The 18979-nt window shown below is 35.3% G+C and overlaps 1 protein-coding gene across 1 annotated transcript in view; it reads left to right on the forward strand.

The window, feature by feature from the left end:
- The window catches only part of LOC123874317 (acetylcholine receptor subunit alpha-like 1), a 336305-nt gene that overhangs the window by 11815 nt on the left and 305511 nt on the right, over window positions 1-18979 (forward strand). The gene's annotated exons all lie outside the window — the stretch shown is intronic.

Here is an 18979-nt window from a genome sequence, read left to right on the forward strand (position 1 = left end):
GCAAACTCGTCTGTACCTTAATCGTATTATTCTAAAATCGATTTTCCCGAGATACTTGTATCGATAGCGACCTCAATCTGATCGGTTCGCAAATTAAAACCGGGCATGTCATTACCGGCACTGAGGATGCAGGGAAATCGTAGATCCGATTTTAACCGACTACGGAAATCGTCAGCCTACAAGCGGAAGTATCGCATTCCGGGAGTGAATCGATGTGTGTATCGATTATAGTTTCGGATTGATTTTGATTAATAGAATAAACATTTGTGTCATGTCATGCTTGTAGTAGGAGTGATGGCCGCTGGACTCAGAAAGTTTTAGAGTAGAAACTAAAAGTGAAACAAGATGAGTGGAAACAAGTGAACGTAGTGTAGGGCGTCCTAGATGGACCGACGATATACACTTGATCGTCAGCCTTTCTTATCCAGCCAGTTACCGCCACCCTTTTTATTTTGTCGTTACATCTTTCTAGAAGATGTCCCACTCGCACTACGTTATTTTCATGGCAGTCAAAAAAAATGTGCAATAGGTACAACATAAAAAATAAAATCTTTTTTTTTTAATGATGACTAATTTTGTCCTCTTTCCCTTCCACTTACGCATGAAGCTTAGGTTGTTAAGCATGTAAATTACTTATACGTGTACTTACAAGTTTCATATCCGACATAGAGCATTACGTAAGGAAGGCGAGCCTTGAAGTACCTTCCTTGGAGATCCTAGTCTTCACACAGTCCCGAAGGTAACCATTGAGTGTTTTGTATTATGTCGAAATTGCAGTACATACTCGTTTAACTCAATATCTCGATCTGCCTCTGTATGACCAAGTTCCGTGCTCTGTCATAGTGTGAAAGGGCAACATTATCTTCACACTCAAGATTGGCAATCGTCAGAGCCTTTTTCCACGTTCAAGACTGCTTCAAATAAAGATTTTGTGTCTTTTTCATAACACTGCCATGCCTCGCTACGCTCAGGATTCTATTTTTAACCACTAGCTTCGCTCGTGGTTCAACCTTAGAATCTTTCGCTGGCTCGTAATTCAATACGAATTCTCGCGACAAAATAACTACTTTGCAGCCATGCATAACAAATAACTATAGATTAATAAAATGCAACCTTCAGTCATGATTGGCGGAAATGTCTGATGCAGAACCTATCGTTTAATAGATACCTTAGAATATTAATGTTTCTTGCTGATTCTTCTCGGTAGGAACGGCATTCCAAACCATAGGTAGATTATTTTGATGATTCAAAAGCACTTGTAAAAATTTAATTGAATAAAAATATTTTGAATTTCGAATGCTTCATTAGCCCCAACAACTCCCAAATATTTCTACTTGACCGCGCAAGTTGCCATGACAACACAGATCAGCAAAAATGATTTGTAGACATTCCTTTTTACACATGAACTCATTCGCATGTATATTCCGAATTTCCGCTCGATGAGTCCTTTGGGATTCGTTCGGTATAAATGGAAAGGGACTCATTTTAAAGCAGCCTGTTATCATTTTTGACTTTTTTTTTCGCTCAGTGCATAAACCTATAATACATATTTATTACTTACTAGAGATTTAGCTTTTTACAGATCCCGTGGGAACTGTTTGATTTTCCGGGATAAAAAGTAGCCTATGTCCGTCCTCGGGATATAAGCTAACCCTGTACCAAACGTCAGAATCGGTTAAACTGTCGGGCCGTGAAAAGGTAGCAGACATACAGACAGACTGACACACTTTCGCATTTATAATATTAAGTATGAATATAAGGAATAAATATGTATTATAGGAACTATATATAAATATGTATTGTAGTAATATAGCTGACCGCGACTTCATCCGCGTGAATTTAGATTTTCAAAAATCCCGTGGGAACCCTTCGTTTTTCCGGGATAAAAAGTAGCCTATGTCACTCTCCAGCTCTTGAACTATAACCATGCATTACTATGACAATGTTTCTGCAATTTTTATATATCTTTTAAGCAAACTAATGAACAACGGATCACTAACTTACACACACTCATTTCATTAAGAAAGTTACAATTTCCTGAACACGAATTAAGGTATTCCCGACTACAATAGCCTTTGCCTCTAATCTTCTTAACACTGCCTGAACTAACAAACTACCGCTGACTAAAATACTATATGTATGTATTTACCTATTATTATTGTTTGTAATACAATAGTAATAATGTGCCCTGATTCCGTAATCATAACAATAACAAACGATTGTATTGGATAGTTCAACAATGTTAATCCAAGTTCAGATCGGCCGAGTGGATGAATAAATAACTCGTACTTAAGAGGCCTATTTGCATTTATAGGTATTATTATTAGCTTATGGCCGCGACTTTATCTGTGTGGACTACAGAAATCCTTATTTTACTTATTTTTAGGGGTTGAATTTTTAAAAACCCTATCTTAACAGGGCTCTCTCCGTCACTCGTTTCATACAATCGTAGTTCCAATTTTATTTGAATATTAAGCACCCAAAGTCCATGAAATTTTGCAGACATATTCTAGAAACTAATATCTGTATCTGTGGTGTTTTAGATTTTTCTAAAAATATGTAGTTTTGAAATTACAGGGGCTCAAAGATTTTGTATGTAATTTTTTAAGACCGCGTAACTTTGAAACCGAATATTTTAACAGAAATCTGGAAAACCACAGATATAGATATTAGTTTCTAGAATATGTCTGCAAAATTTCATGGACTTTGGTTGCTTAGTATTCAAATGAATTTGGAACTACGATTGTATGAAGCGAGTGACAGAGAGAGCCCTGTTAACGGATATCGCCGTCGTAATAGCTATATCTGCATGCCAAAAGGCCAGATCCAGTAGTTTGAGCTGTGCGCTGATAGATCAGTAAGTCAGTCACTCAGTCACTTTTCCTTTTTTATATATTTACACTACATGATGCCCCGACATTGCATGGATTTACTTTTTAAACCCTTAGAAACTTTTTGATATTTTTTCGTGATAAAAAGTAGTTCATGTCATTTATCGGGACACAACCTATCACTGTACTAAATGTCAAAATCGATAGAGTGGTTAATAGGTAATTAGTAAATACATTATAATTTTATACTAGACTAGCTGATGCCCAGCCCATGACTTTGTTCGCGTGGACGTTGTTTTTTAAAAATCCCGTGGGAACTCTTTGATTTTCCGGGATAAAAAGTAGCCTATGTGCTAATCCAGAGTATAATCTATCTCCATTCTAAATTTCAGCCCAATCCATCCAGTAGTTTTTGCGTGAAGGAGTAACAAACATACACACACACACACACACACACATACAAACTTTCGCCTTTATAATATTAAGTGTGATGATGCCACGCCCTCGTTCGCGTGAATTAAGATTTTTTCGTGGGTAATTTTTTGATTTCTCGAAGTAAAAATTAGCTTATATCTAATTACATCATAATGTGAAAAAGTGTGTAAGTAAAGTGATGATTAAAAACTGCAACACTTTTGTACATTTGTAGAACACTGTCTCTTCTACTCTCGTGCTTTTTGTATCTTATGTCTTATTCATTAACAACCCGAATTTTATACGTTATTTACAGTGAACATAATATGTATATGGTATATTGCCATTGCCTATATCGCTTTCCAAGTCTTTGACGTACCTCAAATATCCGTATCCATGCAAAAAATAACGTCGCTTCGTCGCTCGGCTGCGCTATGATTGAAGTACAAAATAACAAACAAACACACTTTTGCATTTATATTAGTAGTGATGTTAGCTAGCAATTAGTTTGTTATTCAGGCATTGTTTCAGGAGATAAGAGGTACAGATATGGAGCTCTAAGGTTATTGTAACCGTGAATAGCTTAATTCATGAATGCGTGTTCAGGAAATTAGAACTTCCTAATCTTAGTAACTTTGTATGAAATCTAATTTGTATCCGGTCGCTTTCTCAGACATTAGAGCTGTAAATTTACTATAACTTTGTAACTAAAATTTTGGTACATGAAAAATAAATCACACTAATATTATAAAGGCGAAAGTTTGTATGTGTGTGTGTGTGTGTGTGTGTGTGTGTGTGTGTGTGTGTGTGTGTGTGTGTGTGTATATTTGTTACTCCTTCACGCAAAATCTACTGGATGGATTTGGCTGAAATTCGGAATGGAGATAGATAATATCCTGGATTAGCACATAGGCTACTTTTTATCCCAGAAAACCAAAGAGTTCCCACGGGATTTTTGAAAATCTAAATTCACACGGATGAAGTAGCGGCCAGCTATATTACTACAATACATATTTATATATAGTTCCTATAATACATATTTATTCCTTATATCCATACTAATATTATAAATGCGAAAGTGTGTCTGTCTGTCTGTCTGTCTGTAATATATCAGTCAGTTAGCCATGTTTTCTTTTTATATATTTAGGCTATGACATTATGGAAGCAGTCTTCCCAACATTACACTAGCGCTGCAAATCCACTGTCGCCAAGTTCAATGTATGCTCGTAACTTTGTAAGCTTTATCAAACTCCCGCGTATCATTGTTTGCGCAGAGACCTGTGCAAGTCAACTGTGACATGAGTTTCCTCCTGCCAGCCGAATATTAACTTCGTAATTGTAATTTTCATTAACACTAGAAGATACTTGTATCTACAATTCCATATGCGTTTGAGTGGAATTGCTTTGAGGAAATCTACTTATGTTTAACATAGATATTTATCATTTACTTATTATTTTGAGAAATCCTCTTTTTTTGTTGAATCATTCGTTGAAATTTAAATAAGAAAATATTCTCCTTGACCGAAGCCGTCATGGAGGTAATTTAGTATGTAATTTACCTAATATGTATCTATGAGGTAATTTAGTAGTTGGTAAGTATTACAGATTTTTCCTGACTTTCACCTAACCTTTCACTTACTAAAAATTAACCATATCCTTTGATTAAATAGCAAAAAATGAACTATGAACCAAAAGAGAAAATATGGCGTGATTATTAAACGTTTTTCTACTTATTTTTTAATGAGAGTAAAGGGAGGTAGTGAAACAATTGACACTAATCTACTCCGTGTTATAATATTTTAAACAACTATTTGTAGAGTAGGTTGCTGTGTGAAATAGAGATGTAAGTTTAAAATAGGTAGCTTAAATTCTTGACTAAACAAAGTAGAGTATAAAGCAAAATAAGCTAAAAGCGCAGTCCTCTTACCATGACACGAAACACCGCAAAACCATCTCTAAGTTTCATATGGAAGTTTGTTAGCTTTATTAAACTTTCTCATATTATCATTGTTTGCACAGGAACAGCCTACATTTAGTGTGAGTTTAAATATCTCGAAAAGGAGATTTCGATTCTCGAAAACTTTAGAGTAAAATAGTCATATAATATCTATTTTGTTATGAAGTACTTCATTCAGTATTACAGAGAGAAAATAAAATTCTGCTCTAAACTATTATTTTATTATCATACATTAACTAGCTTATGCCCACGACTTCGTTCACGTGAACTACACAAATTTCAAACCCCTATTTCACCCCCAAATAAAATATTTCAAAAATCCTTTCTCATCGGATTTTTTCGGCTATTATGGGCCCTTCGAAGATAAAAACGCGCTCAAAAAGTCAAGAGAAATTGCAAAAGTCTCTTGACTTTGTCAATGACGATGACGTAAGATTCAAGCGTATTTTTGCGGACGGAATTGTATGGGAAAGGCTAATCCATATACATCGATGCATAATAGCAATCTGCATGCCAAACAGCCCTATCCGTCCAGTACTTTGAGTACAGTTCAGTCACCTTTTCCTTTATTTTAATAATAATTTGAGCCCTAAAAACAAGTTCGTTAACGTATATTTTATTTAACGTTGACATTAGAGTATTATAATATACGACATATTATATCAACGTTGTCGACATACTCAAACTCATGCTAAGCTTATATAATGGAAGGGGTAGAAAACTATGACTTGTGAATTCTCTTCATACATAATGCCGGAGATAGTTTCATGCACGAGAAACATTTAGCTGGGGTAAGGAATTTACTCCAAATAGTCTGAAATATTCAACTTCCTATACAATTTATGGCATTTGATGGACAAAACTATTCTATAAATTTACTAGGCATACATTATTAGTATTGTTTTTAAGTGAAGTTGAAGTACGCGCACGGGACTACATTTTTTCAAAAGTTTTTATCACAACATGTACTTTATAATATAGTATAGTTAACATATTGTAAAAGTAGCTATTGGGTTTGTTATAAAGGTTTTTTAAAAATCCCGTGGGAAATTTTTGATTTTCCAGGATAAACAGTAGCTTATGTTAATCCAGGCTATAATCTATCTCCATTCTCAGTCTAACCCATCCAGTTCTTTTTGTGTGAAAGAGTAACAAACACACACTCACACACATTATAGTCTTTATTGTTAGTGTGATTACATTGTATTTCCTTTCTTAGTAGTTCCATGTTACTTTTTATTAGAGGAATATTCGATTATAGGAATTGAGGAATAATAATCACATTAGCACGATGAAGAACGAAATCAATAGCAATATTCCTGTAACTTGTAAATCATTGTTGGGTAACTACCAATTTTACGATGCTGGAACGTTGTAATCTTTTCAAAGATTCTCGTAACAGAAGAACGTTGGCAATTTTCTATTATTTTGTTTGTCTACCTTTACACAGGTTTCCGGAACCCGTAAAAACACCGAACGGACTTTTATGCTTTTTTCACAGAAATATTGCTTACAGCCCGGAAACTTGCCATTTCGCTCCGGCATTAGGAAGCTCTGTAATCAGATAAAAGGGTTTGTTTTTACAAAAAAAAAAACAGTTTTTTATGAGTCGAATGGAATACTTTGAGTGTTATTGTTCTACTCATTCTTACGTTGCATACCTTTTTTTTTCTTTCATAATGTAATTTTGTGACGTTGCAGAAATTGGATTAGGTATTTTGTACAAATTCAATACCTATTCTTAGTTATTTTCCCTAGCTGAATGCTAAGTTTAAGCATTAGAGCGGGCCAATAGTAGATTATGCTCATAGGGTCAGACTTCTGGCATAGAATAGAATAGAATAGATTTTTATTCAAATAAACTTTTACAAGTGCTTTTGAATCGTCAAATAATTTACCATAGTCTGTAGATATCTGCACCTAGGAGCTTAAGGTTATACATGTGTCGATTTCGACTCGTTAAGCTCGCATACTAAACGCCAGCACCTTGTAAGCTGCCTTTTTTTTAAGGATCTGACCAGTGCATTCAAGTGGTTAAACCCTGGCAAATTCACGTACACTGTAGAGTTACTCTGAGTAGTAGCTCTCTTCACGCATGGAGTATGTAGGTACATTATATTATAGGCTTTATTTCCACTCGTGCAATTTAAAAATGTAATCCAACCATATGAATAGCCATTGCCGAGCGTATTATACCCCTAGGATGTAATATGTGATACAATAACCGCCCACAATTATGCACCCATATCATCAAATTGCTGATTTGTCCTTCATACACGTCGCAACGGATTGATGCGATTTTTTACATGGATATAGTCTGTCCTGGACAGTGTCTTGGCTACATTTGATGAAGTCTTGGGCATCAGCAACAAGAGTGAATAGGCATCTTCTAGGTAAATGCGTACCATCTTAGACCACATCATCACTTTCCATCAGGTGTGATTGTGGTTAAGATCTTTCCCAGAATGAATTTAAAAAAGCTAGTATGTCCTATGTACGTAATATTATAGGCTTTATTTCAACTCGTGCAATTTAAAAATGTAATCCAACCCTATGAATAGCCATCGCCGAGCGTATTATACCCCTAGGATGTAATATGCGATACAATAACCGCCCACAATTATGTAAACATACCGTACCGTTCGCATTTACCGGAAAACAGGTCACGGACTGTCACAACACGGCTTTTCCATCACAGGCTCGGTTTTTGCCACGTTTTATATAAGTGCTGTTTATTTGTAGCGTTTCGTACTTTATAAGGACAAAAGGAACCCTTATAGGATCACTCGTTGTCTGTCTGTTTGTCGTGTCTGTAAAGAAAAGGGAATCAAAACTTCCCGTTGACCTACAATCATGAAATTTTTATAGGAAGGAAGTTCTTATAGCACAAGTAATCGAAATAATCCGAAAGCCGTGAATTTGTAGTAAAATATCACAAAAAAATGTAAATAAATGTGTTTATGAACAAATATTAGTTTTTGTACTTAAATCACATAAAAGTAATAAATCTTGTGCGGTGGTACGGAACACTTCGTGTGTGACTCTGACTCGCGCTTAATGGGTTTTATTCGTTTCGAGAGCATACATTAATATTATAAGAAAATAATCGAGAGTATTTTCGGATGTAATCTTGAGATACTAGATACGTAAATAGATAAAGTAGCATGTTTTCGTATGCGATCCAAAAAGTAAAAAAAAAATACTGTAAGGGGAGACTGCTGATAGAAATGGAAACAAAACTATGAACGGTGTTTTTTTGGATTTTCAAATTAATTAATGTAGGTTCTATGTATGTATTTGTGTGAGTATGTGAGCGTGAGTATGTGTGTGTATTATAAAAGGTTTTGATATAAATCTGTCGTGTTAACTTTCAAGTTATTGCATTTATTCTAACATAAATATTCTACAGTAAAATAAGCTAAACTGATTTTATCAAAAGCATACATTGCCATATTAGTTACATCATGCTTCAAGAAATAAGTACTGTTATTTGTACTATTTGTTTTATATGGTATAAAAGGTAGGCATACTCTCAATAGGACACCGCCTATAAATATGTAAACATAGTATTTTCTTTGCATTTACCGAAAAAAGCAGGTCATGGACCAGTACGACATGACTTTTCCATCACCGATGCTCTTATAACCCTTCCGCTTCGTTTTTGCCTCAATTTTGAAACTCTTTTTTTTGACTGTGTTTCGAGAGGGAATATGATAGGGATAGTGTTTTTGAGGTAATATAATTTCTTATAAGAAAAACGTACTTATATATAATATGCTAATAATAGGCAGTTAAAAACTTTACGCATTATTTTCGGTACTAAATTGTAAAGTAGAGTAGCTGTATAATAACTTCAATACTAGGCTTTATTTTAAGATATAATTAAAAGTAGAAATGAGTGAACTGGATACAATATTTTGCGAATACCATAAGCGTTTAACACAACTTTTGTTTACAGCTTGGTTTTATTAGCAAAATATTGTGCCAAACAAAATTTAAAAATATGAATAAAAATCATAACATGAAAGGTATTTACAAGAATGTTTGACTATTTTCCCTAGCTTTATAAAACTCTTTAGATGCCAAAAATTTTGGGAAATTCTCCATGAAAAAAGACGTCTTTACTTGTGCTCCTGCGATAAATAGTTTAGTCAAAGTTTTATACATAAAATAGTTCACAACAACATTGTTAACTATCATAGCATACATTTTTGTAGCGAAGCATAAACGACAGAAAATACCTAGCTTAAACTATTTTCCTACACGAAAATTTCTCTTCATCTGAGTTAAAGAATTTTTAGAAACACACGGGCATATAAAAAGAGCCAATTTTTAAAAGTTAAGGCGCTCGACTAACTCCCGAAACTAGTGATTCAAGTTTAAACATCTGAAAAAGGGGACTGGTAGGTACATTGATATAAACAAACCATAGATGCTCACTTTATTTATAACCTTATACTTAACCTCATTTTAAAATAACGATGGTTTGATCGTATCATCATCTTTCCCTTCTCCTCATTTTGCTTTATGGCTTATCAAGCTAAATATATTAAAAAACTTTGATTTTTTAAATTTTGAATAACGTTGTTTGCGTTTTTATCATCTGATAGAGATGAATTATGTGTTAGATGAGACAGAGAGTTGAGATTGTGATTCTAAAATGATGATAATTACAATTATGCCAAACCAATGCTTTAGAAATACTTAATGAGAAACATTTTAACTTAATTTGTATTTTTTTTACACTTCTGAATCTTTAGCATCTTAGTATGTTAGCAGTATTTAGCATAATATGCCTTCAGTAACTATTATAGAGACGAAACTGACCCGCTGTGGCTTTTCTCATTAAGTGCTCATTACTGTCATAAAGCGGAAATGTAAATCCTCTTCACTCTAATCTATTTTAATTTATTATAAAGATAAAGGCGTAGCAATTTTTATCTGACCGGTCGATATTGAGTGAATTTGACATTTTTTTATTGTATACCCGCGACTTCGTTCGCGTGGATGTAGGTTTTAAAATTCCCGTGGGAACTCTTTGATTTTCCGGGATAAAAAGTAGCCTATGTGCTAATCCAGGGTATAATCTATCTCCATTCTAAATTTCAGCCCAATCCGTCCAGTAGTTTTTGCGTGAAGGAGTAACAAACATACACACATACACACACACACACACACACACACACACACACACACACACACACACATACAAACTTTCTCCTTTATAATATTAGTGTGATCTATATTTAGAGTACGTATATCAGCGGGTGCGGAATTAAAAGTTTGTGCACGTGTGAACACAGGAAGTATCCTCCGTAAAAAGTTTCCACTTACTCGCCCCAAAACACTCAGAGTGTTCGCTATATTTTATTACCAACTTAGAAGAATACTTATTACGAAGCAAAATAAAGACATGCTTAGGAGTTTTGGAGTTTCGCTAAAATTATGTATGTATCTACAATTTTGATCACGGATTTCTACTCGTTAGTTTGCTACCAGACAATCACCGTAGCAAGAGTCTACGGCGTAGACTATTGCTACGGGGACTATAACTCTTAATACTGCCAATGTGAAAATACTCTTTTAGTTCAGGATGCCAAATTGATTTTTTAGTTATACAAAAACAAAGTAAAATATAAAGCAACGTGTATTTTTTACTAAATGATGCTCTCGGCGTCACCCGCGTAGATTTAGGCTTTTATTAATCTAAAAAATCTTTTAATATTTGCATGTCGATGACGTGATCTTGAAATTTTTGACCATCCCGAAATCACACAGCGCCCCTAATGAAGTTTTCATTCCATGCATAAAATGGCGAAAATCAAGTTCGCAATCATCGGCAAACGCAAATCCAGCGTATTTATATAAGTAGAGCTTAATGTCTCTAATAGAAAATGCAACGATTCTAAGTATCAATGTGATACGTACCATATTAGTACTACGATGCTAAAGTCTGTAGTTTAGGAAGACGCCAAGTCCACTGTAAAATAAAACAACCAATTTTCTTAGTAAGTCTGAAAAGTTGAATGACCCCACAGTAAAATCTAGTAAGCATAAGATATTTACAAGCTTCCAACCCTTCCGCTACTCGAAAACACAAATAAACGTTAATATTTAAAGTTATATCAGATGTATCTGGAATCTGGATTCAGGCCTCGGACTCGGTGGAATGGCACAAGAAGGAAAAGCCAGCGAATTGGATGAAAAGGCTACTAAAAGACGTAGTGATTTCAAAAATCCTTTGTAAGTACCGCTTTTCTAGATGACCATGTCCAGAACGTAAGACAGCTTTACAATAACAATTATTATTTAGGTAAGAAAATCTATTTGATACATCACAATTTTTTTTTCCTGTTGATTGTGTGGTGAAGAATGCATAATACAATCACCAGGTTTGACGGCCTTCGGCTTTGGTCGTATTATTCTTTAGGTTAAATTTTGTAGCAATTCTATATTGGAAACATAAGTTGGCTAATTTATTATTTACTATCTAATGCCCACGACTTCATCCGCGTGGATTTAGACAAAAATCCCGTGGAAGCTCATTGTTTTTCAGGGATAAAAAGTAGCTTTTGTCTTTCTCCAGCACATTATCTATACCCATGCAAAAAATCCGTTACTCCGTTGCGACGTGATTAAAGGACAAACCAACAAACAAACACAGTTTGGAATTTAATGGGGTAGTGATTTATTTGAAATATTATATAACTAATAATAGCTCGTTTCTTGTTAGTCGCTTATGACTTGGACCCCTCACAGTCGCGAGCTAAGCGTCCCAACCAACAAAGCCTCGCAGAAAATGGCTACAATAAAATGAAGGGGGAGAGTATATTCAGTGTCTCTTTTGTGTATTTTTAAACGAAGAGTGTAATGAACTGTTGGTTTTGTTGAGATTAAATCGAGTTCTTTATACTTCTTTGGAACAGGGATACGAATATATTTAATATTTAACTCATAATAATTACTTATTCCATTTTTTAGGGTTCCGTACCTCAAAAGGAAAAACGGAACCCTTATAGGATCACTTTTTGTCTGTCTGTCTGTCAAGAAACCTACAGGGTACTTCCCGTTGACCTAGAATCATGAAATTTGGTAGGTAGGTAGGTCTTATAGCACAAGTACAGGAATAAATCCGAAAACCGCTAATTTGTGGTTACATCATTAAAAAAAATTTAAAGTGTGTTTCAATTTTAAAAATAAGATAATAATACCAAGTGAAAGAGTCTATTGAATGACTTTTTCATATGAAAGGGCTTTACCTGTACATCCTAAAACAGATTTTTAGTTATTCTTATGTACAATAGTTTTTGATTTATCGTGCAAAATGTTGGAATAATTACCCATGTACGGAACCCTTGGTGCGCGAGTCTGACCCGCACTTGACCGGTTTTTTTTATCTAGCGTTAGTAAGCCCAAGATGCTTTGCGATTTGACTCTCGCGCTTCTTAAACGTACCATCAATATTATAGCACAAAGAAACGTGCCGATCGCACCTGTATAAAGTTTCAACACAACAATGCATAATAGGTTTTCCTTAATTAGAAAGGTACACAATCATACTTGCGCATCACACTATCACACTAATATTATAAAGGCGAAAGTTTGTATGTGTGTGTGTGTGTGTGTGTGTGTGTGTGTGTGTGTGTGTGTGTGTGTGTGTGTGTGTGGTGTGTATGTTTGTTACTCCTTGACGCAAAAACTACTGGACGGATTGGGCTGAAATTTAGAATGGAGATAGATTATACTCTGTATTAGCACATAGGCTACTTTTTATCTCGGAAAATCAAAGAGTTCCCACGGGATTTAAAAAAAACCTACACCCACGCGAACGAAGTCGCGGGCATCAGCTAGTTTATTTATAATAATACTAGCTTTTTACTGCGACTTTGTTCCAATTTATCACCTATAGCACTTGCGGATTATGAATCTATCTATCAGGAAAAAAAAATCTGAATTGGATTATTAGTTCCAGAGATCACCCCTGCATCCAAAATTACAAATTTTACCTCTTTATAATGTTAGTGTAGATGACTATCACTATCCATGGGTTAATATAGATTTGAAATACCCAGGTATCTTTCTAATTATTTAATGCAAATAAGCCGGCTGTGCTCAATTATAAAATCTTTCCTACCCCACTTTAAATGGGTTACGAGTCGCGACTTCGCTTTCACTTTCGCAAAAAAAAAAGTTAAACGCAGTAAGCAAATCTAACCTAGTTTCAGCAGCAAGCAGTCGTGAAACAACCTCGTCCCAGCCCCTGGCTGAATCATATATAAAAGGAAAAAACTAGCTAAGTAAGCGCCTGATAGGCTTTGGTCCCGTAGCTTTTATCTTTTTTTTATTTTATTCAGATACAAGTTAGCCCTCGACTGCAATCTGGTGGTAAGTGATGATGCAGAATAAGATGGAAATGAGCTAACTTATTAGGGGTATGGCAGTTTTCATTGAACCCATATACTCCTTTGTTTCTACACGGCATCGTACCGGAACGCTAAATCACTTGGCGGCACGGCTTTGCCAGTAGGGTAGTAACTAGCCACGACCGAAGTCTCCCACCAGACAGATCTTTCTTCTGGTTTTCCGGTAAATACCCAATTAATGCCGCTAAATTTTAAATCGATACATCTAAATTAAATAAGACACTAAAACAAAACGAAATGATCGAAACGATGGGGATTGAACTTATAGTTTCTAATTAAGTTTAATGTATACTTACTGTCAAAACTAGTGCAAACCACACTTTGCCTTCGTAGACAAATTAAATTAAGTAATACTAAAAAGCACAGATTTGTAGAAACTTAACCCTATTAAAGGACCGTTTCTATTTTAGGGACATGGAACTCTAAAAATAGAAAAAGGAAACACATTCCCTCATTTATTTACGCGAGCCGCCTTTAAGACTGCTGCCAGAGGCCATTAGCAGGACGCTATATCTATCTCTTTTTTGTCTATCTATCTCCTTTTGTCTTGAGAGCCTCCCATAGCGTTATCTCTGACATATTCACTGCCCTACTCCGAGATCACGATTAATATCAACTGTACTATTCTTCAGCTTGGCACTTGAAGCATTGTACTATTATTTATGATTCTTAACCGACGATGGGAGCTTTATGTTTTTAGTGGAATGTTTATATTATTATATGTATCTGTGTATCTATTGGGTCACAGGTTCCTTTACAACAATTGTCAAACAATAAACATTTTCTTAGATCAGGTATCCTTGGCTTCCTCTAAGATTATAGCTACGTACGTAGCTATACTCGTAATATGACGTCGCAGATAATCTATTTATTTACTGTCTGTCTATCTTAAAACAATCTGGATTCATAAAACAAAAATTTTTGTTTTATGAATCCCGGGCACGGACATCCCAGAAAATCAAAGAGTACCCACGGGATTTAAAAAACTCTACGTGGAAAAAGACGCGGTCATCATCTAGTTAATTTATAAAAGTGTAAGTAGCCATTACAACAGCTTAAGTAGAACACTAGAAAATAGATAATTTAAAGAGTAGCTTAGAAAAATCTACTCGCGTCCGACTGATCCACGAAACCAGTAAAAAGGCTTTATCTTGATAAAACTCCACCGGATTTATTCGTTCTTCGGTCCTTTGACACAGCCACCGACCGGACTTTTTCCTCCGATCATTCAATCGAGAATTGCTATTTCTATCGATTTCGAATGATACTTTTATTACTTTTATTGACAATGGCCAATATTTTCGGGATATAGATACTTACGTATCACTTATCTTCTAAGTATGTACTGATTTGTTATCTAATGATTTTTAGGGTTTCGTACCATAAAAGTAGTCAAGAAAGCCTTATAGAATCTGTTTGTCATGCCCTTTTTTCTCAGGAATACGTGGAGTTATTGAGTTAAAGTAAAATAAAATATGTACTGAGGTTTACGATCCCTAGGAGCTATAAAAAAATTAACCTTCTTAGTCAATGCAAACAATAAGTACAGCCAATTATGCAACTTCATGCAGACGAAGTTGCAGGATTCGTCTAGTTTATTTATAAAAGCTGTAAGTAGCCATTACAACAGCTTAAGTTAAACACTAGAAAACATATCATTTAAAGAGTAGCTTAGAAAAATCTACTTGCATCCGACTGATCCACGAAACCAGTAAAAAGGCTTTATCTTGATAAAACTCCACCGGATTTATTCGTTCTTCGGTCCTTTGAAACAGCAACCGGACTTTTTCCTCCGATCATTCAATCGAGAATTGCTATTTCTATCGATTTCGTATACTTTTATTACTTTTATTGTCAGTGGCATCTATTAACCCATACTTTTGGGTTATAGATGCTTCCGTATCACATTATCTACTAAGTACTTATTGATTTGTTATTGAATGACTTTTTCTAGTACGAAGCTTTTAAGAAAAAATTCCTTAGCGCACTCTCCAGCGTTATCCATACTAACGTTGTTTGATTCTCATTTGAATATTAACAAATCAAACAAATTCAATTTGGTTAAAAAATGGTATCTATATTTTTTAATGTAATGCAATACAGATTATTATTATTATTCAAAACATTTCACGAGTAGGCAAGGTTTATATTATGTACTTATGGTTATACCTATTTTATATAACGCATTCATATTTATCTATGGAACAGCTAAGCTTAGCCCACCCAGGCGAAGCTGGGGCAGGTCGACTAGTAAAAAATAAACCTACATAGCTTAGTTAGAACAACTGAACTCTATATTTCCGTGGGTAATCAATTAGATTCATACGCGCCGATAATAAAGGGGATGAAGTCGGAAGTCTCGATGGCTGAGATTTACAAAACTTGGATGCTGACTGTCCCCTACTTAGTGGCCGAGACATAAGACCACTGAGAGGATTTGGTGGATAAAATAAATCTTAAAGCAAATACTGCCCGATAGTTCTCTCTGACATAATTACGGTTAGAGTACTTTTTATCCGCGCTCCGGGGATTTAGATGGTCATTATTTGAAAGTTTTCTTTGTTTCGCGGTAAGCTTTTCAAGATGAGCGAATAAAGTGAATGAGTAAGAGAAAAAAGAAACTTAAAGTTCAAAGCGACGGCGATGTGATTAATTTCTTGTTTGTGGGAACTAATAAATCATTTTTTTTTCTTATTAAGAACTATTAATAAGCTAAATAGTGAGATTGGCTTAGAATTATCGGAGTGGAACAAAAAGAGATAAGAAGAGAGTAAGTTTATTGTTAGTTCCTTTGCACTAAGAGGAATTGTGGAGCTGGTGAATTAAAGGGTGTAACACTTCTGATCAAAATACTTTTGTTCTCTGAACCGGGAACTTTTGGTCCACTGAATACAAATCTTTTTTTTGTAAGAATATTAGTTTACCATGATGACTAATATCCTTTCCTCTCCAACTAAGCGTTAAGGTGTGCTAGGAGTTGGTACGACAATAGTGCAATTGGTGGGGCTTGAACTGACGAGCTTTCGGAATTCAGTCTGCTCTTTGTACATTGTACATAGACTGGCTAAAATCATACCCCTTCCTTTTGGCTTTGCCGCAGTCATATAATACAGTAGCCAGATGTTGTCAAACTCAGCGGCAATTTGAGGGTGCCTAAAACAGAATGCATATTTCATTTATAATTACCAAAGCCCACGTCACGGCGGGTCACGTAAAGAACCTAAAATACCTACAATGCGGTGACCCGGAGAAATCCTACGGGACACACACGCTGCGTGAGATTAATATATAAAATAAAACAAGGTCTATACCCTTCGTATGAGTTTGCGCCTCTCGACATCGTTGATAGATTTCAAATATCGAAACTCTTACACTGGAATTCATAGTCAAGATAAGGGCTTCCTTATTCTGACTATGAATTCCATTGCCATTTAGACTAAATGAGTCATATTCGACCTATGCATTGCAGTTATTCAACCTTTTTATGACTTGCATTTAAAAGGTTGAATATGACACATGTTGTCTGAATGGTCTTAGCTTCAGTTAAAAGCAATTAAATATCACTCGCTTTAACCGTGAAGGAAAACATCATGAGAAAACCTGCATTCCTGAGAGTTTTCTATAATATTCATTCGTTTTTTTATGAGAGAAGACCCGTGGTCAGTAGTGAGCCAGCAACGGCTTCATGATGATGATAATCATACCTTCAGTATAAAATAAACCTTAAACTCCTTATTTAAAATCGTACATACTACTTATCTATTTAATATTTCACGCCATTTTCGCTTGGAGCACTGGATTTCGATGTTTGGACGAACTCAAGCCTTAAAACAAGATATCAAGGTCCATTTTATTTTGTCATTATTAAAGTGTTTCTTTACTCGAAATCTATCAAAGTTATTATAGTTGTTTTAACTTGTACTAGGGTATATACTGGACGAAATGGGCCGGGGATATTTTCGTAGAGTACAATTTTCTACTTTGTTAAACTGATTTCGTACCAGGCATGAATCATGAACTTGTAGTAGTTTCAAGGGTGCCGGGTGGTGTGGCCTAGTTCGACAAAATACTGTATCAAAAGAAATCGCTAAGGGAGTTTCGACTCGATCCAAAAAAGTAATTGGTACTAACCATACGATCTCCGGTGTAAAGGTACTCGTAAGTTACAATCTAAGTTATAAAAATTGCACATATTCTTGTTGCAAGCAATCTTGCCCTCACTCGCTGAAAGTTTAGTGAAACTTTGAGTGTAGGTAAGGTTTATCGTCATCATCATCAACCCGTTGCCGTATCACTACTGAGCACGGCGCTCTTCTCTGCTTTCTACCACGCTGGCCAAGTTTGGGTTGTCAGACTAAGCTATTACCATTTTTTGCTAGATTAGTAGCATGCCTGGCCGTCGCGTCGTGAGGTTGGAGGTTCAATCTTAGGTCACCTCTAACTTTTCGGAGTTAATATGTACGTACGTTTTAAGCAATTAAATATCACTTGCTTTTACGGTGACGGAAAGCATTGTGAGAAAACCTGCCATGCGAGTTCTCCATAATGATCTCAAAGATGTGTGAAGTCGACAATTCGCACTGGATCACTAGGTACCATAGCTCCTTCTGAGACGAAACCCTGGTCAGTAGTGGGTTGATAATGATGATCATGAATCATGAAAGAAAATGATTTAACATCCATACTAATATTATAAATACGAAAGTGTGGCTGTCTGTCTGTTTGCTAGCTTTTCATGGCCCAACAATTTAACCGATTTTGATGAAATTACAGAGTTAGCTTACTCCTGGAGACGGGCATAGACTACTTATTATCAAAGAGTTTTTAAAACCCTTAATCCACGCGGATGAAGTGGCGGGCATTATCTAGTAACAATATATTTTTGATTCTGCTACTTCATCCCTTCATGTCGAGCGATGAAAATATATAGAACAGCACTTCACAACTATACTCTGTTTCTCCCCTACTCACAAGTTCTATCCTAAAAACTTAATACGCGCTACTTTTCTCGTAAGAACTCACAGATAATCAAATAATAAAAGAAACTTTCTATAATGTCTTTTGTCTTTAATAAACCGTATTTTTTATCTAGCCCACTGTACCTGATAGCTGCCTGGCGCCAGCGGATCTGAGCGCTTGCCAAACCATCGTCTACTGCACGCATAATTTTACTATGCTTTGTTCCTACTTTGATTGTTCTTGCCAAGTGTAAAATATTAATTTTGCATTTCTTGTGCATAAGAGCAAAAAACTTTTAGTTATCAACTAGTATCGCCCCGCCTTTACTTTACTTTTCTCAACATCCTTTTCTTTTTGTACAGAGAAACGTGAATGAAAAATGCAATTTTCTTGTA

This window comes from Maniola jurtina, chromosome 18, assembly GCF_905333055.1.
Source record: "Maniola jurtina chromosome 18, ilManJurt1.1, whole genome shotgun sequence".
Taxonomy (NCBI): Eukaryota; Metazoa; Arthropoda; class Insecta; order Lepidoptera; family Nymphalidae; genus Maniola; species Maniola jurtina.